Raw genomic sequence first — 14,155 nt, 5'->3', positions numbered from 1 at the left:
ATGACTCCCAGCTCCAACATCTTCTGCACCTCTTCATTGACAGCCTACTTTTTGTAATAAGGGGTGCGATAGGGTTTGACACGCACGCAGGTGTCCAGTGCCGTGTGGATGTGGTGTTCAATGAGAGGTGTGAGCCCGGGTCGGTGAGAAAAGACATGCTGGAAGTGGCACAATAAAGAGCGAACCTGCTGTTTCTGGGCGTTTGTTAAATGGGCGTTTGTTAAATTGAGTTCAGTGCGAACCTCAGAAACAGCGGCTTCAGACTCTTTGTTGTGGGGGGAACTAGAAGCACCCAATGCTTCCTCCTCTCGCCACTTCTTCAGCATGTTCAGATGATAGATCTGCTTTTCCCACCGACGATCCGGGCGACACACCTCATAATCAACATCCCCTAAGCGGCGTGTGACCACAAAGGGTTCCTACCACTTAGCCAGCAGTTTAGATGTTGAATTTGGGAATAACACCAGTACCTTGTCCTTGGGTGAACGATCGTAACCGGGCTCTCCTGTTGTACATGCGCTGTTGTCGCTCCTGGGCCTGTAAGAGATGCGACTGTGCAAGTTTCCCCAGTGCCGATAGCCGATCTCTCAGGTGCAGGATGTGCTGTACCATAGAGGTCTGGGAGGGGGCGGTCGCCTCCCAGTCCTCCTTTATTAAGTCGAGGATGCCCCTCAGCCGCCTCCCGTACAGCAGCTCGAAGGGAGAGAAGCCGGTGGACATCTGGGGCACCTCGCGTACAGCGAACAGCAGGGGTGGCAATAACTTGTCCCAGTCCCGAGCGTCTGTGCTCACAAACTTACAGATCATGTTCTTTAGGGTTTTATTAAAGCGCTCCACTAGGGCGTCTGTCTGGGGATGATAGATTGAGGTCCTGATGGACTTTATCCCCAGCAGCCTACAGAGGTCTCGCATCACGCTTGACATGAATGGAGAGCCCTGATCTGTCAGGATTTCCTTTGGGATCCCCACCCGAGTGAAGACCTTAAACAGCTCCTCGGCGATCCTAGTCGCTGACATTGTCCGTAGATGAATTGCCTCCAGGTACCGAGTGGCATAGTCTACTATGACCAGCACAAATTGATACCCCGGGGAGCTTTTCTCCAACGGACCAATCAAATCCATCCCAATGCGCTCAAATGTTATCTCCATGAGAGGCAGCGGTACCAGCGGAGCCCGCGGTACTGCACTGGCATTGGTCTTCTGGCACTCCGGACAGGCAGCACACCATCTTTCTACCACCTTTTTGATGCCTGGCCAGAAGAATCGGTCCATTATCCGGCTTAAGGTCTTGTCACGACCCAGGTGACCTGCCCCAGCCAAATCAGATGAGAGCCTATGATCCTTAATATTAGATAGATAGTTTTCACTAGCGAGCACCCGGCCGGGCGATGTCCAGGCTGCCCGCAACGCCGGCACATCACCGTGGTTTTTCCAGGGGACCGCACACTGCCGGGAGAGAGAGAAAAAGAAGGAGCTAAGGAGACAGATTTGTTTTTGGGACGGGCAAGGCAAGAAGGGGAAGTGGGTTGGGGAGAAACATGTTTAGGTGTGGTGTTTGGCAACGTGCTGGTATCCAGGACAGTCGGGGTCTTGGGAACGGAAGGGAGGGTGCCTGCCATCGGGCATCAGAAGGTGGCATCGTCCCAGGCAATGATGGTTCTGTGCCAGCCTGGAGGCCTCCTCCAGGTCTTCGGGTTGGACGTGAGGACGTGGGAGATGGCAGATGAACTGCTCCAAGGCCACCAGGTCGGCAACTTCCGTGGCGGAGTGCTCCTCCGGCTTGAGCCAGCGGTGGCAGGCGCCGGAAGCCAGGTTCAAACCGGAGGCTTCTGAGCTTTCAGCGCTGGCCGTCTGACGGATGGATGGAGGCGTGTGTTCAAATCCCACTTCTAAAACACTGATTTATAACATCACCAATGCTAGGAATTACAAAAGTGTTCTTTTCACACTTGTGTGTAATGCATTTTGCAGCCATATTACATAAACATGAGCAAATGCCTGGCAGATAGATTGCTTTTGCTGGCCGGTTAGCTCAGTTGGTTACAGCGTGGTACTAATAACGCCAAGATCTTGGGGTCGATCCCCACATCAGCCAATGCCAATCCAAGGTGCTCGTTCGTCCAGTAAGAGTCATGTTTTTTGCAAGTTATAGATGAAACTCCCTGAAGGCAAGCGTAGTAGTGCACTTAAGTAGTGGTAGGATCCACAAGACTTCATCAAGCCGTGTCAAAGTCGCCCATCTACATGCACACGGGAAAATGTCCTTTCTCTGCTTTGCTTTTCTCAGAACACTTCATTTGCATTCTGTCCTCTGATTGTTTCAACTCGTGGGCTCCTGCCAAATCCTAATTACACAGACTTGGAGAGGGAATCAAAGCCAATGGCTTCAAGAATCAACGCAAGTTTCATGAATGGCACATCTAAGCCATGTTGCCAACCAGACATTTAGCTGTTGGTCACCTCGACTCGGTTTCATAAGTGTTGAAAGTCACGGAATCCAGCAATTCTGGCATATCGATCTTTACAGTTAGGAAGCCTAAGCGGTTGTGAATCACTGTCTCCATTTTTGGTGCAAATGAAAGTGACAGCAGGTGCACCGGAGAGAGGCAACAGCAAGACAACCCCAAAAAGGGAATGGTTTTGCAGGTGGTGGCCACAGACGATTGCTCTCTCCTTATCCTTCCCGACTGATTCTTCTCTAGTTTTGCCTTTTGCTAGTGTCCTTGTCACTACTGGTATTATGAGGCGCTCCCTGCAGCCCATTCAGGTTGCACAGGTAGTCCAGCTCCTCCAGTATGGCACATCCATACGTGGCGCTTGAAGAAAGTTTGCTGTGTCTCACAGTACAGTCTCAAAAGCATGAAGGTGGGAGAGTTACGAATTTTGCAATGTACGGTGAAGATTTTGAGGTTTCCTAGACTTCGATCACGGAGATCCGATGTGTGGTTTAAGTGTCCCCGCAGTTTTCTTGAGCACTATATAATCTCCCGGTGGACACGTACATCCTGTCAGAATGGCCGAGTGGTCTAAGGCGCCAGAATCAAGGTGTTGTTCCCTCGAAGAGTGTAGAAGGGTTTTCTGGTCTCCTGATGGAGCCGTGGGTTCAAATCCCACTTCTGACAGATTGATTTATAGCATCAGCAATGCTAGGAATTGCAAAAGTGTTCTTTTCACACTTGTGTGTAATACATTTTGCAGGTATATTACATAAACATGAGCAAATGCTTGGCAGAAAGATTGCTTTTGCTGGCTGGTTAGCTCAGTTGGTTAGAGCATGGCGTTAATAATTACAAGGTCTTGGTTTCGATCCTCACATCGACCAAGGCCAATCCAAGGTGCTTGTCTGCCTAGTACGAGTCCTATTTTTTGAAAGTTATAGACGACACTCCCTTAAGGCAAGCGTAGTAGTGCACTTAAGCAGTGGTAGGATCCACAAGACGTCATCAAGCCGTGTCAAAGTCGGCCATCTACATGCACACGGGAAAATGTCCTTTCTCTGCTTTGCTTTTCTCAGAACACTTCATTTGCATTCTGTCCTCTGATTGTTTCAACTCGTGGGCTCCTACCAATTCCTTATTACACAGACTTGGAGAGGGAAGCAAAGCCAGTGGCTTCAAGAATCAACGCAAGTTTCATGAATGGCACATCTAAGCCATGTTGCCAACCAGACATTTAGCTGTTGGTCACCTCGACTCGGTTTCATAAGTGTTGAAAGTCACGGAATCCTGCAATTCTGTGGCCTCATTCTCAAGGCTATCTTCTATAATACACCACTCAAAAAAATAGGAGAACAAGTAATCATCACAGCATAACACCAAGTCAGATACACTTCAGGCATATCAATCTTTACAGTTAGGAAGCCTAAGCGGTTGTGAATCACTGTCTCCATTTTTGGTGCAAATGAAAGTGACAGCAGGTGCACCGGAGAGAGGCAACAGCAAGACAACCCCAAAAAGGGAATGGTTTTGCAGGTGGTGGCCACAGACGATTGCTCTCTCCTTATCCTTCCCGACTGATTCTTCTCTAGTTTTGCCTTTTGCTAGTGTCCTTGTCACTACTGGTATTATGAGGTGCTCCCTGCAGCCCATTCAGGTTGCACAGATAGTCCAGCTCCTCCAGTATGGCACATCCATACGTGCCGTCTGACGATTGCTCTCTCCTTATCCTTCCTGTCTGATTCTTCTCTCGTTTTGCCTTTTGCTAGTGTCCTTGTCACTACTGGTAATATGAGGCGCTCCATGCAGCCCATTCAGGTTGCACAGGTAGTCCAGCTCCTCCAGTATGGCACATCCATACGTGCCGTCTGACGATTGCTCTCTCCTTATCCTTCCCGACTGATTCTTCTCTAGTTTTGCCTTTTGCTAGTGTCCTTGTCACTACTGGTATTATGAGGCGCTCCCTGCAGCCCATTCAGGTTGCACAGGTAGTCCAGCTCCTCCAGTATGGCACATCCATACGTGGCGCTTGAAGAAAGTTTGCTGTGTCTCCCAGTACAGTCTCAAAAGCATGAAGGTGGGAGAGTTACGAATTTTGCAATGTACGGTGAAGATTTTGAGGTTTCCTAGACTTCGATCACGGAGATCCGATGTGTGATTTAAGTGTCCCCGCAGTTTTCTTGAGCACTATATAATCTCCCGGTGGACACGTACATCCTGTCAGAATGGCCGAGTGGTCTAAGGCGCCAGAATCAAGGTGTTGTTCCCTCGAAGAGTGTAGAAGGGTTTTCTGGTCTCCTGATGGAGCCGTGGGTTCAAATCCCACTTCTGACAGATTGATTTATAGCATCAGCAATGCTAGGAATTGCAAAAGTGTTCTTTTCACACTTGTGTGTAATGCATTCTGCAGCCATTTTACATAAACATGAGCAAATGCCTGGCAGAGAGATTGCTTTTGCTGGCTGGTTAGCTCAGTTGGTTAGAGCATGGTGTTAATAACTACAAGGTCTTGGGATCTATCCTCACATCGACCAAGGCCAATCCAAGGTGCTCGTCTGTCTAGTACGAGTCCTATTTTTTGAAAGTTATAGACGACACTCCCTGAAGGCAAGCGTAGTAGTGCACTTAAGCAGTGGTAGGATCCACAAGACTTCATCAAGCCGTGTCAAAGTCGGCCATCTACATGCACACGGGAAAATGTCCTTTCTCTGCTTTGCTTTTCTCAGAACACTTCATTTGCATTCAGGCATATCAATCTTTACAGTTAGGAAGCCTAAGCGGTTGTGAATCAATGTCTCCATTTTTGGTGCAAATGAAAGTGACAGCAGGTGCACCGGAGAGAGGCAACAGCAAGACAACCCCAAAAAGGGAATGGTTTTGCAGGTGGTGGCCACAGACGATTGCTCTCTCCTTATCCTTCCCGACTGATTCTTCTCTAGTTTTGCCATTTGCTAGTGTCCTTGTCACTACTGGTATTATGAGGCGCTCCCTGCAGCCCATTCAGGTTGCACAGGTAGTCCAGCTCCTCCAGTATGGCACATCCATAAGTGGCGCTTGAAGAAAGTTTGCTGTGTCTCCCAGTACAGTCTCAAAAGCATGAAGGGGGGAGAGTTACGAATTTTGCAATGTACGGTGAAGATTTTGAGGTTTCCTAGACTTCGATCACGGAGATCCGATGTGTGATTTAAGTGTCCCCGCAGTTTTCTTGAGCACTATATAATCTCCCGGTGGACGTGTACATCCTGTCAGAATGGCCGAGTGGTCTAAGGCGCCAGACTCAAGGTGTTGTTCCCTCGAAGAGTGTAGAAGGGTTTTCTGGTCTCCTGATGGAGGCGTGGGTTCAAATCCCACTTCTGACAGATTGATTTATAGCATCACCAATGCTAGGAATTGCAACAGTGTTCTTTTCACACTTGTGTGTAATGCATTTTGCAGCCATTTTACATAAACATGAGCAAATGCCTGGGGGAGCTTGCTATTGCTGTCTGGTTAGCTCAGTTGGTTAGAGCATGGTGTTAATAACTACAAAGTCTTGGGTTTGATCCTCACATCAACCAAGGCCAATCCAAGGTGCTCCTCTGCCTAGTTCGAGTCCTATTTTTTGAAAGTTATAGACGACACTCCCTGAAGGCAAGCGTAGTAGTGCACTTAAGCAGTGGTAGGATCCACAAGACTTCATCAAGCCGTGTCAAAGTCGGCCATCTACATGCACACGGGAAAATGTCCTTTCTCTGCTTTGCTTTTCTCAGAACACTTCATTTGCATTCTGTCCTCTGATTGTTTCAACTCGTGGGCTCCTGCCAATTCTTAATTATACAGACTTGGAGAGGGAAGCAAAGCCAATGGCTTCAAGAATCAACACAAGTTTCATGAATGGCACATCTAAGCCATGTTGCCAACCAAACATTTAGCTTTTCGTCACCTCGACTCGGTTTCATAAGTGTTGAAAGTCACGGAATCCCGCAATTCTGTGGCCTCATTCTCAAGGCTATCTTCTATAATACACCACTCAAAAAAATAAGGGAACAAGTAATCATCACAGCATAACACCAAGTCAGTTACACTTCAGGCATATTAATCTGTACAGTTAGGAAGCCTAAGCGGTTGTGAATCACTGTCTCCTTTTTTGGTGCAAATGAAAGTGACAGCAGGTGCACCGGAGAGAGGAAACAGCAAGACCACCCCAATAAGGGAATGGTTTTGCAGGTGGTGGCCACGGACGATTGCTCTCTCCTTATCCTTCCTGACTGATTCTTCTCTAGTTTTGCCTTTTGCTAGTGTCCTTGTCACTACTGGTATTATGAGGCGCTCCCTGCAGCCCAATTAATGTAGAGTAGGAAGTCCAGCTCCTCCAGGATGTCACATCCATACGTGCTATCAGAAGAACCAGAAGGACAAGTATCTGCTTCTTTGTGCGAGGAGGAACAGGAGGAAACAGACTCTATGAGGGTGGCATGAGGGCCCATCATCCTCTAGTGGGACCTGTGCTCACAGCCCAGCACCGTGCAGCTCGATTGGTATTCGTGAAAGAGTCTGGAGGCACCGTGGTGAACGTCATTCTGCCTGCAACATCATCCAGTATGACCGGTTTGGCTGCTGGTTTGGAGAGAAACACAAAGTGCCCTCTGTGTATTCACTATGCAACCATCAACAACTCTGACCTGGTCATATATACGTCCCAGGGCATCATCCTGTGTCTGGTCCATAGCGAAATCGGAAAACCTGTTGAAGGTGGGATCCAGTATTGGGCCTTCCACGGGAAGAAGGAGAGAGGAGGTGAGTCCCAGAACTCGTTCCTTCCCCTGGGTCCAACAGGGTACTGTTGGCTGCTACACGACTGGAGTCAGAGGGAAGGCTGTCCCTGCCCCGCTCATCACCTGCAGTCACTAATGGTGATCGGTCCCAAGAGACATGTCCCAATTGTGCCCCAGCCAAATCAGACAATGAGAGCCTAGGAAATTTAATATTGGACAGAAATTCAGAGCAGCCGCAACACCGGGCAGTACGTTCAAAGATGATGAAGAAAGCCTCTGGGTCGTCCTCCGGTCCCATCTTTGGAACCTGCAGACCTGCCCAAGCTGGGTTTGCTGCGGCCACAGCAGGGTTAGGTGCAGGAGTTGGTACTTGAAGTTGCTGGACAAGCGTCTCGAGAGTTTGTTGTTTTTGAGCCTGCAGCTTCACCACTGGGGCCAACAACTGTTCCACTGGAGACGCCTCCATAGCTGTCCTTCCGGGTACAGAGTTCAGGGTAAGTATGTCACAAAGCTTCCCCACATTGGCCACCAATTGTAAATGCCGGACACAATAAACGGAGAGAGTCTCGGGTTCCGGCGGTGTCCGAGCTTTATTGGGGTTCACAATAGTCCAACAGAAAAAAACACAAAAAGGGGAAAACAAGGCAAAACCAGCACACAAAACATCCACATAAACAGGGTGCTCCGGGCAGTCAGAGGTAGGATCACCAGTCCTCCTTCTCAATGGTTAGCTGTCTCCCTCAGGGAAGGAGAGGGATTAAATAGATGAAGCACACCTGCCAATGACGTCACAGTCGCCTCAGTGCTCATTGCATGCAGCCGTGAGCTCACAAGCTGTCTGCGAAGCAGCGGACAACACGGCTGCAACACATGAGCACCTAATTAGTGTGCGTCAGCAGCAGCCATGCCGTGACAGACAGCGTCCTGCCAAAATCACAATAAGATGTATAAAAGTACAGAAAAACAAAATGTAATAAACTATAAATGATCTTTAATACATAGAACTAAAGAAAATAGGTTTAGTGTTTACAGATTCCTTTTTGGAAATACAATGACATGCATTACAAATGAGTATTTACATTTTATTTACAGCTGGTGCTCATGTGTCACTGTGCCCCTCAGGCTGTGGCAGGTGGTGACATATTGGGCAGCCAGGGAGGCTGTGTGTCCCTCCTCCAGGAGGACTGACCATTTTAATTTTTTCTCAGTTTTGTCAAAGGTAGGGTGGCATTCATTATTTTGTTAAGGAATGTGTCCCTTATTTTGGGCATATTTATTGCATTGCAGGAGGAAGTGCAACTCTCTCTCTCTGTCTCTTTCTCTCTCTGTGTGCGTCCGTCTGTCACTGGAGGCGTTTGTCGTCCCCGTCCAGTGACTCCCTCTTAACTCCCCCGGCCCCCTGGAGCGTGACCTACAGCCGAAGGGAGCGCCTGAGGGCTGGTGGGAAGCATCTTGGACTCGGGTTCCTCTTCATCACCAGAAGGGGGAGCCGGAGTAGATTCCTGCAGAGATTGACACTTGTTTTTTTGTTTCAGTAGAAACAGTGCGGAGGCGACCCTAATCCTGGTGGGGGGAGGTGTTTAAAAAAAAAAAGTTTTATCTTCTTCATAATGACATTATCCTTCAAGAAAAGACAAAGGGCATCAGATGATCAATACGTTAATACATCTCTTATAATCTCTCTTTAAAATACCAACTATTACAATGTTAACCATACATAAACAAAACAACCTATGCTTTTGTTTTTAATGTTGCTAGATCTCACAGTGATAAAATAAGGAAGATATGGTTTAACCAAAGTTGATAAAACATTTCTTGGCAGAGCGCAAACAGAGGACATGTAAATAGGCTGACATTAAATTAAAGATAAGATTCTAAATAAGCTATCTTTTCTCTTCAGTCATGATGAGGAAAAATTAATAACTTGAATAATTTCATTCAGAATGACAAAGTTGCTCAATGTAAGCGCATTTTTCAGAGTAACGTTAGCACAGCTTCCTACAAATTGTCTGATAGATAAGATTAAAAAAGAAATCAGCTATCGGCTATGTTACAAATGAGAATTATACTATTAATATTGTACATTTATGATCATTATGTTTGTAGTTTGGATATGTCGATAATATATTTGACAGTAAATGGGTTTTATACGTTGTGTCCAAAAAAACAAAACAAAAACCCATCCCAATTTGCGTTACGTGATCGGGACCACTCCGTGGACCACAGTGCCGAGGTCCGGACCACTCAGTCGCTGTGATCCAGACCTTGGACCAAAAAATGCTACAACCCCTACTGCTCCGCTGTGTCAGTTGTTGCTGTAACTGAATCACAAAACTGGGTTTTGATGTGCTCCCCACGTGCGTGTTTACAACGTCACTGAAGAAAAAAAACATTGAATCTGGAACACTGACGAGAATTGGAAGAAGCCGTGGCTGTGGCTAACTGTGTCTGTGAGTAGTATAGATGGCAGCATCACTTATTTTGACAGCCGGAAGTCCCGCCCTCCCTATGTACCTTTGAACTGGAACTCCTCTCTCCTTCCCAGCACCACCCTGGGTTACCCTTTGACCCTCCCTCCTTATGTACCATTGAACCGGAACTCCTCTCTCCTTCCCAGCACCCCCCAGGGTTACCATTTGACCCTCCCTTGTCAGCCATCTTGGATGATATCAGCCATTTTGGCTGATATCGACCATTTGTAAGGTCATAGGTCATCTGGTAAGATGGTAGCCATTTTGTTAGGGTGACATCCATCATGGTGAATGTCCAAGGGCACCTCACCCTGCTGGTGTGGAGGTGTAATGTTTAATAGCATAAACTGTGTTTTTAAGGTTATATTGTTTTATGATACTGTGTTGGTAAATTAAAAAATAAGAAAATTAAAGTTTAATATATTTTAGGTTATATTGTTTTATGATACTGTTTTAGTAAATAAAAAGAGAATAAAAGTTTTAAATACAGATTTATATATATATATTTTAGTTTAAATTGTTTTATGATACTGTTTTAGTGAATTAAAAAATAAGAAAAATTAAAGTTTAATATATATATACATATATATATATAACAATAGGTTATATTGTTTTATGATACTGTTTTAGTAAATAAAAAGAGAATAAGAAAATAAAAGTTTGATATTTTATTTTAGGTTATAATGTTTTATGATTCGTTTTAGTAAATTAAAAAATAAGAAAAATAAACGTTGTATATATATTTAAGGTTATACTGTTTTATGATACTGTTTTAGTAAATTAAAAAAGAAACATGAATATTTACCCAGAGTGGGATTTGAACCCACATGTGTTTTTAGTTTATATGTTTTATGATTAGGCTTAGGATGATACTGTGTTGGCAAAATAAAAAGGTAAGAAAAAATCAATTAAGAAATGTATAGACTTACATATATTGCATGTCATTACATATATATTTAAGCAAACACTGATAAACACACATACCTATATCTCTTTAGTTTATATTTATCAATAGACAATAGAGAACAACAGTGAAATGTATAGAATTATTTCTGTACATTTTGACCAGCCCTGTACTTATTATATTTGTTACATTAGTGAATGCTCAAACGTAGCCTTAACATGTATCATATTTAAGAATATACTGCATTTCATTCCATTACACACACACACACACACAAACATATATATATATATATATATATATATATATATATATATATATATCTTGTAAGGTTTTATTTATCAATAGACACTAAAGACATGCACACCACTTTTCTTACAGAGACACAGTGAAGCACTATTTGTGAATACTCATATGTAATAAATAATATATGTATATATGATTTGTTTGTGCTCAAATGTATAGAATTAATAAAATACACACACACACACACACACAAACATATATATATATATATATCTTGTAAGGTTTTATTTATCAATAGACACTAAAGACATGCACACCACTTTTCTTAGAGAGACACAGTGAAGCACTATTTGTGAATACTCATATGTAATAAATAATATATGTATATATGATTTGTTTGTGCTCAAATGTATAGAATTAATAAAATACACACACACACACACACAATGGTGACTTTTATTGTGACAAACAAGCATTTTACAACATGGAACATAGTCAGAAGTAGAAAAAGATACTCCATGAAATGTTGTATAGATACTTGTAATCATTAATTTCTGGTTCACAACACCAACATTGGACAGAAAGAAACACTGACCTGTACGGAGTAATGTCATTTCCAGCATATTCCATATATATTCTATTAAGTCTTTCACTCTTGGCTTCTTTTTCAAAGTTATACCAGGTTCTGGCGACAAAGTACATCAGGTATCTATTGTAAATAAAGTGAGAAACACTTAAGTTTCTATTCCTTTGGAAATACCTTATTTTTCAAACCTACAAATACATGGTGACAACTGCAAGCATGACACACATACAAAACACAGAAATAGGGACCACATTGCAAGGATATAATAAGCACAGATGGTATTTTACTGCAAATTTTAAGTTTTGTAAAATTATTTATATAACTTCTAGGAATAATCTGCAAACTACATAGTGAAAATGCAATCAGTCTTCAGGAAACACACACAGCAGACTGAAATAAGCACAACGTCATATTTATATGAACCAAAACTGCATTCTACTAAACCCTGAAACTCTGAAAAATCACTACAAACTCTATGTTTTGTAAAATGGCTTATTTCACAGACACAGAAACAAATAGGCTCACCCTCAACATATTCCAACACTTACAAAAATTATGATGTAAACTTAAAGGTTTACCAGTAGTACAGGGGTATTATTAATCTATTCATGCAACTTTTAGACACTTGTCTAATACAGAGCTAACAACTGCATTGATAACGGGTAGCAGGGCTTTGACAATGCTGTGCAGTGGGGTTTAAAATGACTTTGTAGGCCAGGGCTTCAAAACCTTACCCCATTTTAACATTGTCAAATTAGCCTCCAACCCCTAAAATACTAAGACATGTTTTTTGTATCATATGTATCATGTTGTATTACTATGTACATTAATGTGGTTTATAATTTTGATTTAATTTGACATAATTGTATCATATTTTTAATTACAAATTCATATATATAAATAACAAATACTATATAATAATAGTAATAATAATGCAAAAACATATTAAGCAATCATATTTTTACTTACAAAATAATATATATAAAATAACAATATAATAATTTAATAATAATAATAATAATTTAAAAACATATTAAACAAAACTCACCCTGACTTTGTCACAACCTCAGGATGGGGAACCTCTGCTGTAGACCCTCATCCACTCTGTCAACAGTTTGTAGGTGACATGTGCAGAAACATGAAAACTCAGTCTTGGTGGGGTGTTTCTGTCCAGTGGTCTGATCTGATACAACTTTCTACTACATTTCATATTCTATTAAAATAGAACAAATTAGTAGTTCATAAAAAAGTGTTAAATCTGCTACTCTTATGAGTGTCTCTACAGCCCCTCATTGCTCCCTTGCATTACAGAGCATGACACGTGCTCTTCACATTGAAATTCACATTCATGTTGATGTAGGACTCGTCAAAACAAAACTGTACAAAAATACATGAAATACGTAAACAATACAAACATTAAGAACAGAAACCACTTTCAATCTGACATTTCACAGTATAGAAATTAAATAAGTTTGAATTACCTCATGGTTTTCCTCAGGCTCGGAGCCAGGCCCCATGTTGCCATCAGCGTCAGAAGCTGAGCGCTCTGTGTAAGATTCAGAATAACGTTCAGCTGTGTGCGGTGGAGAGGGGAAATGGCGATGCAGAGCAGGCAGAGTGTCTGTGAGACGGGTCTCTGTCCTGCTTGTCCTGCAGAGCCTCTCTTATCTGAAATGGCACTGGACACAACCAAAGCAGCAACGTCCCACAGGCAACAGGTCCTTAAGAGAGAACACTGTCAAATTTAACATTCAATAAAAGTCCACAGTTTTGACCATTTTCAGTTGAATTAATCCTCCGCATCAAATGCATTGAGACCATACACAGCTTTCAGATGCCTTGTACTTTAAGATATGTTGTATATTTAGGCTACCCTGTTATTGCTTGAATAAAATGTTATTTTAAGAGAGCAGTAAGAAAAAGGGGGAACAAAGATATATAATTCAATTAATAATTTTAAGCACTCTTGCTATTAGAAATAACTAAGATGAAGGCCTAAACTGGCTATCTAGTAACTGTTTAAAAATAAATGGTTTTCCGTGAGTGTGCTAAAGAAATGAACTTCTCATTTCTGTCATTACAGTGAACTAACTGGAATACGTACAGCATACACCTAACAATTGCTAAGAATTAAATGCTTTTCTTTATGAAATGTAAGATTAGTGCTCAGAATAATTAGACATCTATATTTCTACCTGGGCTTGATTATGTTGACAGTTTATGGCTGTGCTTTGCCATTAATCCAGATTTCACCTTGTTCTCTATGGGTTGGTTTCAGAGCATGATTAGCACTAGTTTAAGTACATTACTCAGAATATGTCACTCACCATTGTTTGGTATACAAAATGATTTAGCCTGAAGGACAATAAAGCATTGGTATATAGTACTATACTAGGCTAGCAAAAGTAATTTACCCATGTACATAAACAACCTACAGTCTGAATTCAACCTTCTTGGCTCTGTCTCACATGTACCAACTTTTAAAATCTCAATTTGACTTACTAGTAAAAGTTACAAAGTGAGAGGGATTTAACCATAGACAAAGAATGATAGGTTGCATATGCAACCCCGGTTATCTGAGAAAAGAAGGACTTCCCAAGGGGGAGGGGTTTTCAGCGTGCATCGCTGGAACGCATCAAAGACTTTTGTCTATCAAAGCTGCCATTGGCCCTTGTGCCCGTCACTCAAACAGGACCCTTCCACTTCCTGTTTGTATAAAAGGTGACGTCTGCACAAGGACTTCCTCTTTTTGCTGGGAG

The 14,155-nt window shown here is 42.9% G+C and overlaps 3 non-coding genes across 3 annotated transcripts; all 3 read left to right on the top strand.

The window, feature by feature from the left end:
* Positions 1-3,007: 3,007 nt before the first annotated feature.
* Positions 3,008-3,122, top strand: trnal-caa (transfer RNA leucine (anticodon CAA)). Its single transcript has 2 exons — positions 3,008-3,045; positions 3,077-3,122. It is a non-coding gene; the product is annotated as a tRNA-Leu (tRNA).
* Positions 3,123-4,654: 1,532 nt separating this feature from the next.
* Positions 4,655-4,769, top strand: trnal-caa (transfer RNA leucine (anticodon CAA)). The gene is made up of 2 exons: positions 4,655-4,692; positions 4,724-4,769. It is a non-coding gene; the product is annotated as a tRNA-Leu (tRNA).
* Positions 4,770-5,679: 910 nt separating this feature from the next.
* Positions 5,680-5,794, top strand: trnal-caa (transfer RNA leucine (anticodon CAA)). The gene is made up of 2 exons: positions 5,680-5,717; positions 5,749-5,794. It is a non-coding gene; the product is annotated as a tRNA-Leu (tRNA).
* Positions 5,795-14,155: the final 8,361 nt, after the last annotated feature.

This window comes from Amia ocellicauda, unplaced genomic scaffold (assembly GCF_036373705.1).
Source record: "Amia ocellicauda isolate fAmiCal2 unplaced genomic scaffold, fAmiCal2.hap1 HAP1_SCAFFOLD_134, whole genome shotgun sequence".
NCBI lineage: Eukaryota > Metazoa > Chordata > Actinopteri > Amiiformes > Amiidae > Amia > Amia ocellicauda.
Note: the sequence above shows the minus strand (reverse complement) of the source record. Positions and strands in the feature narration are given on the sequence as shown.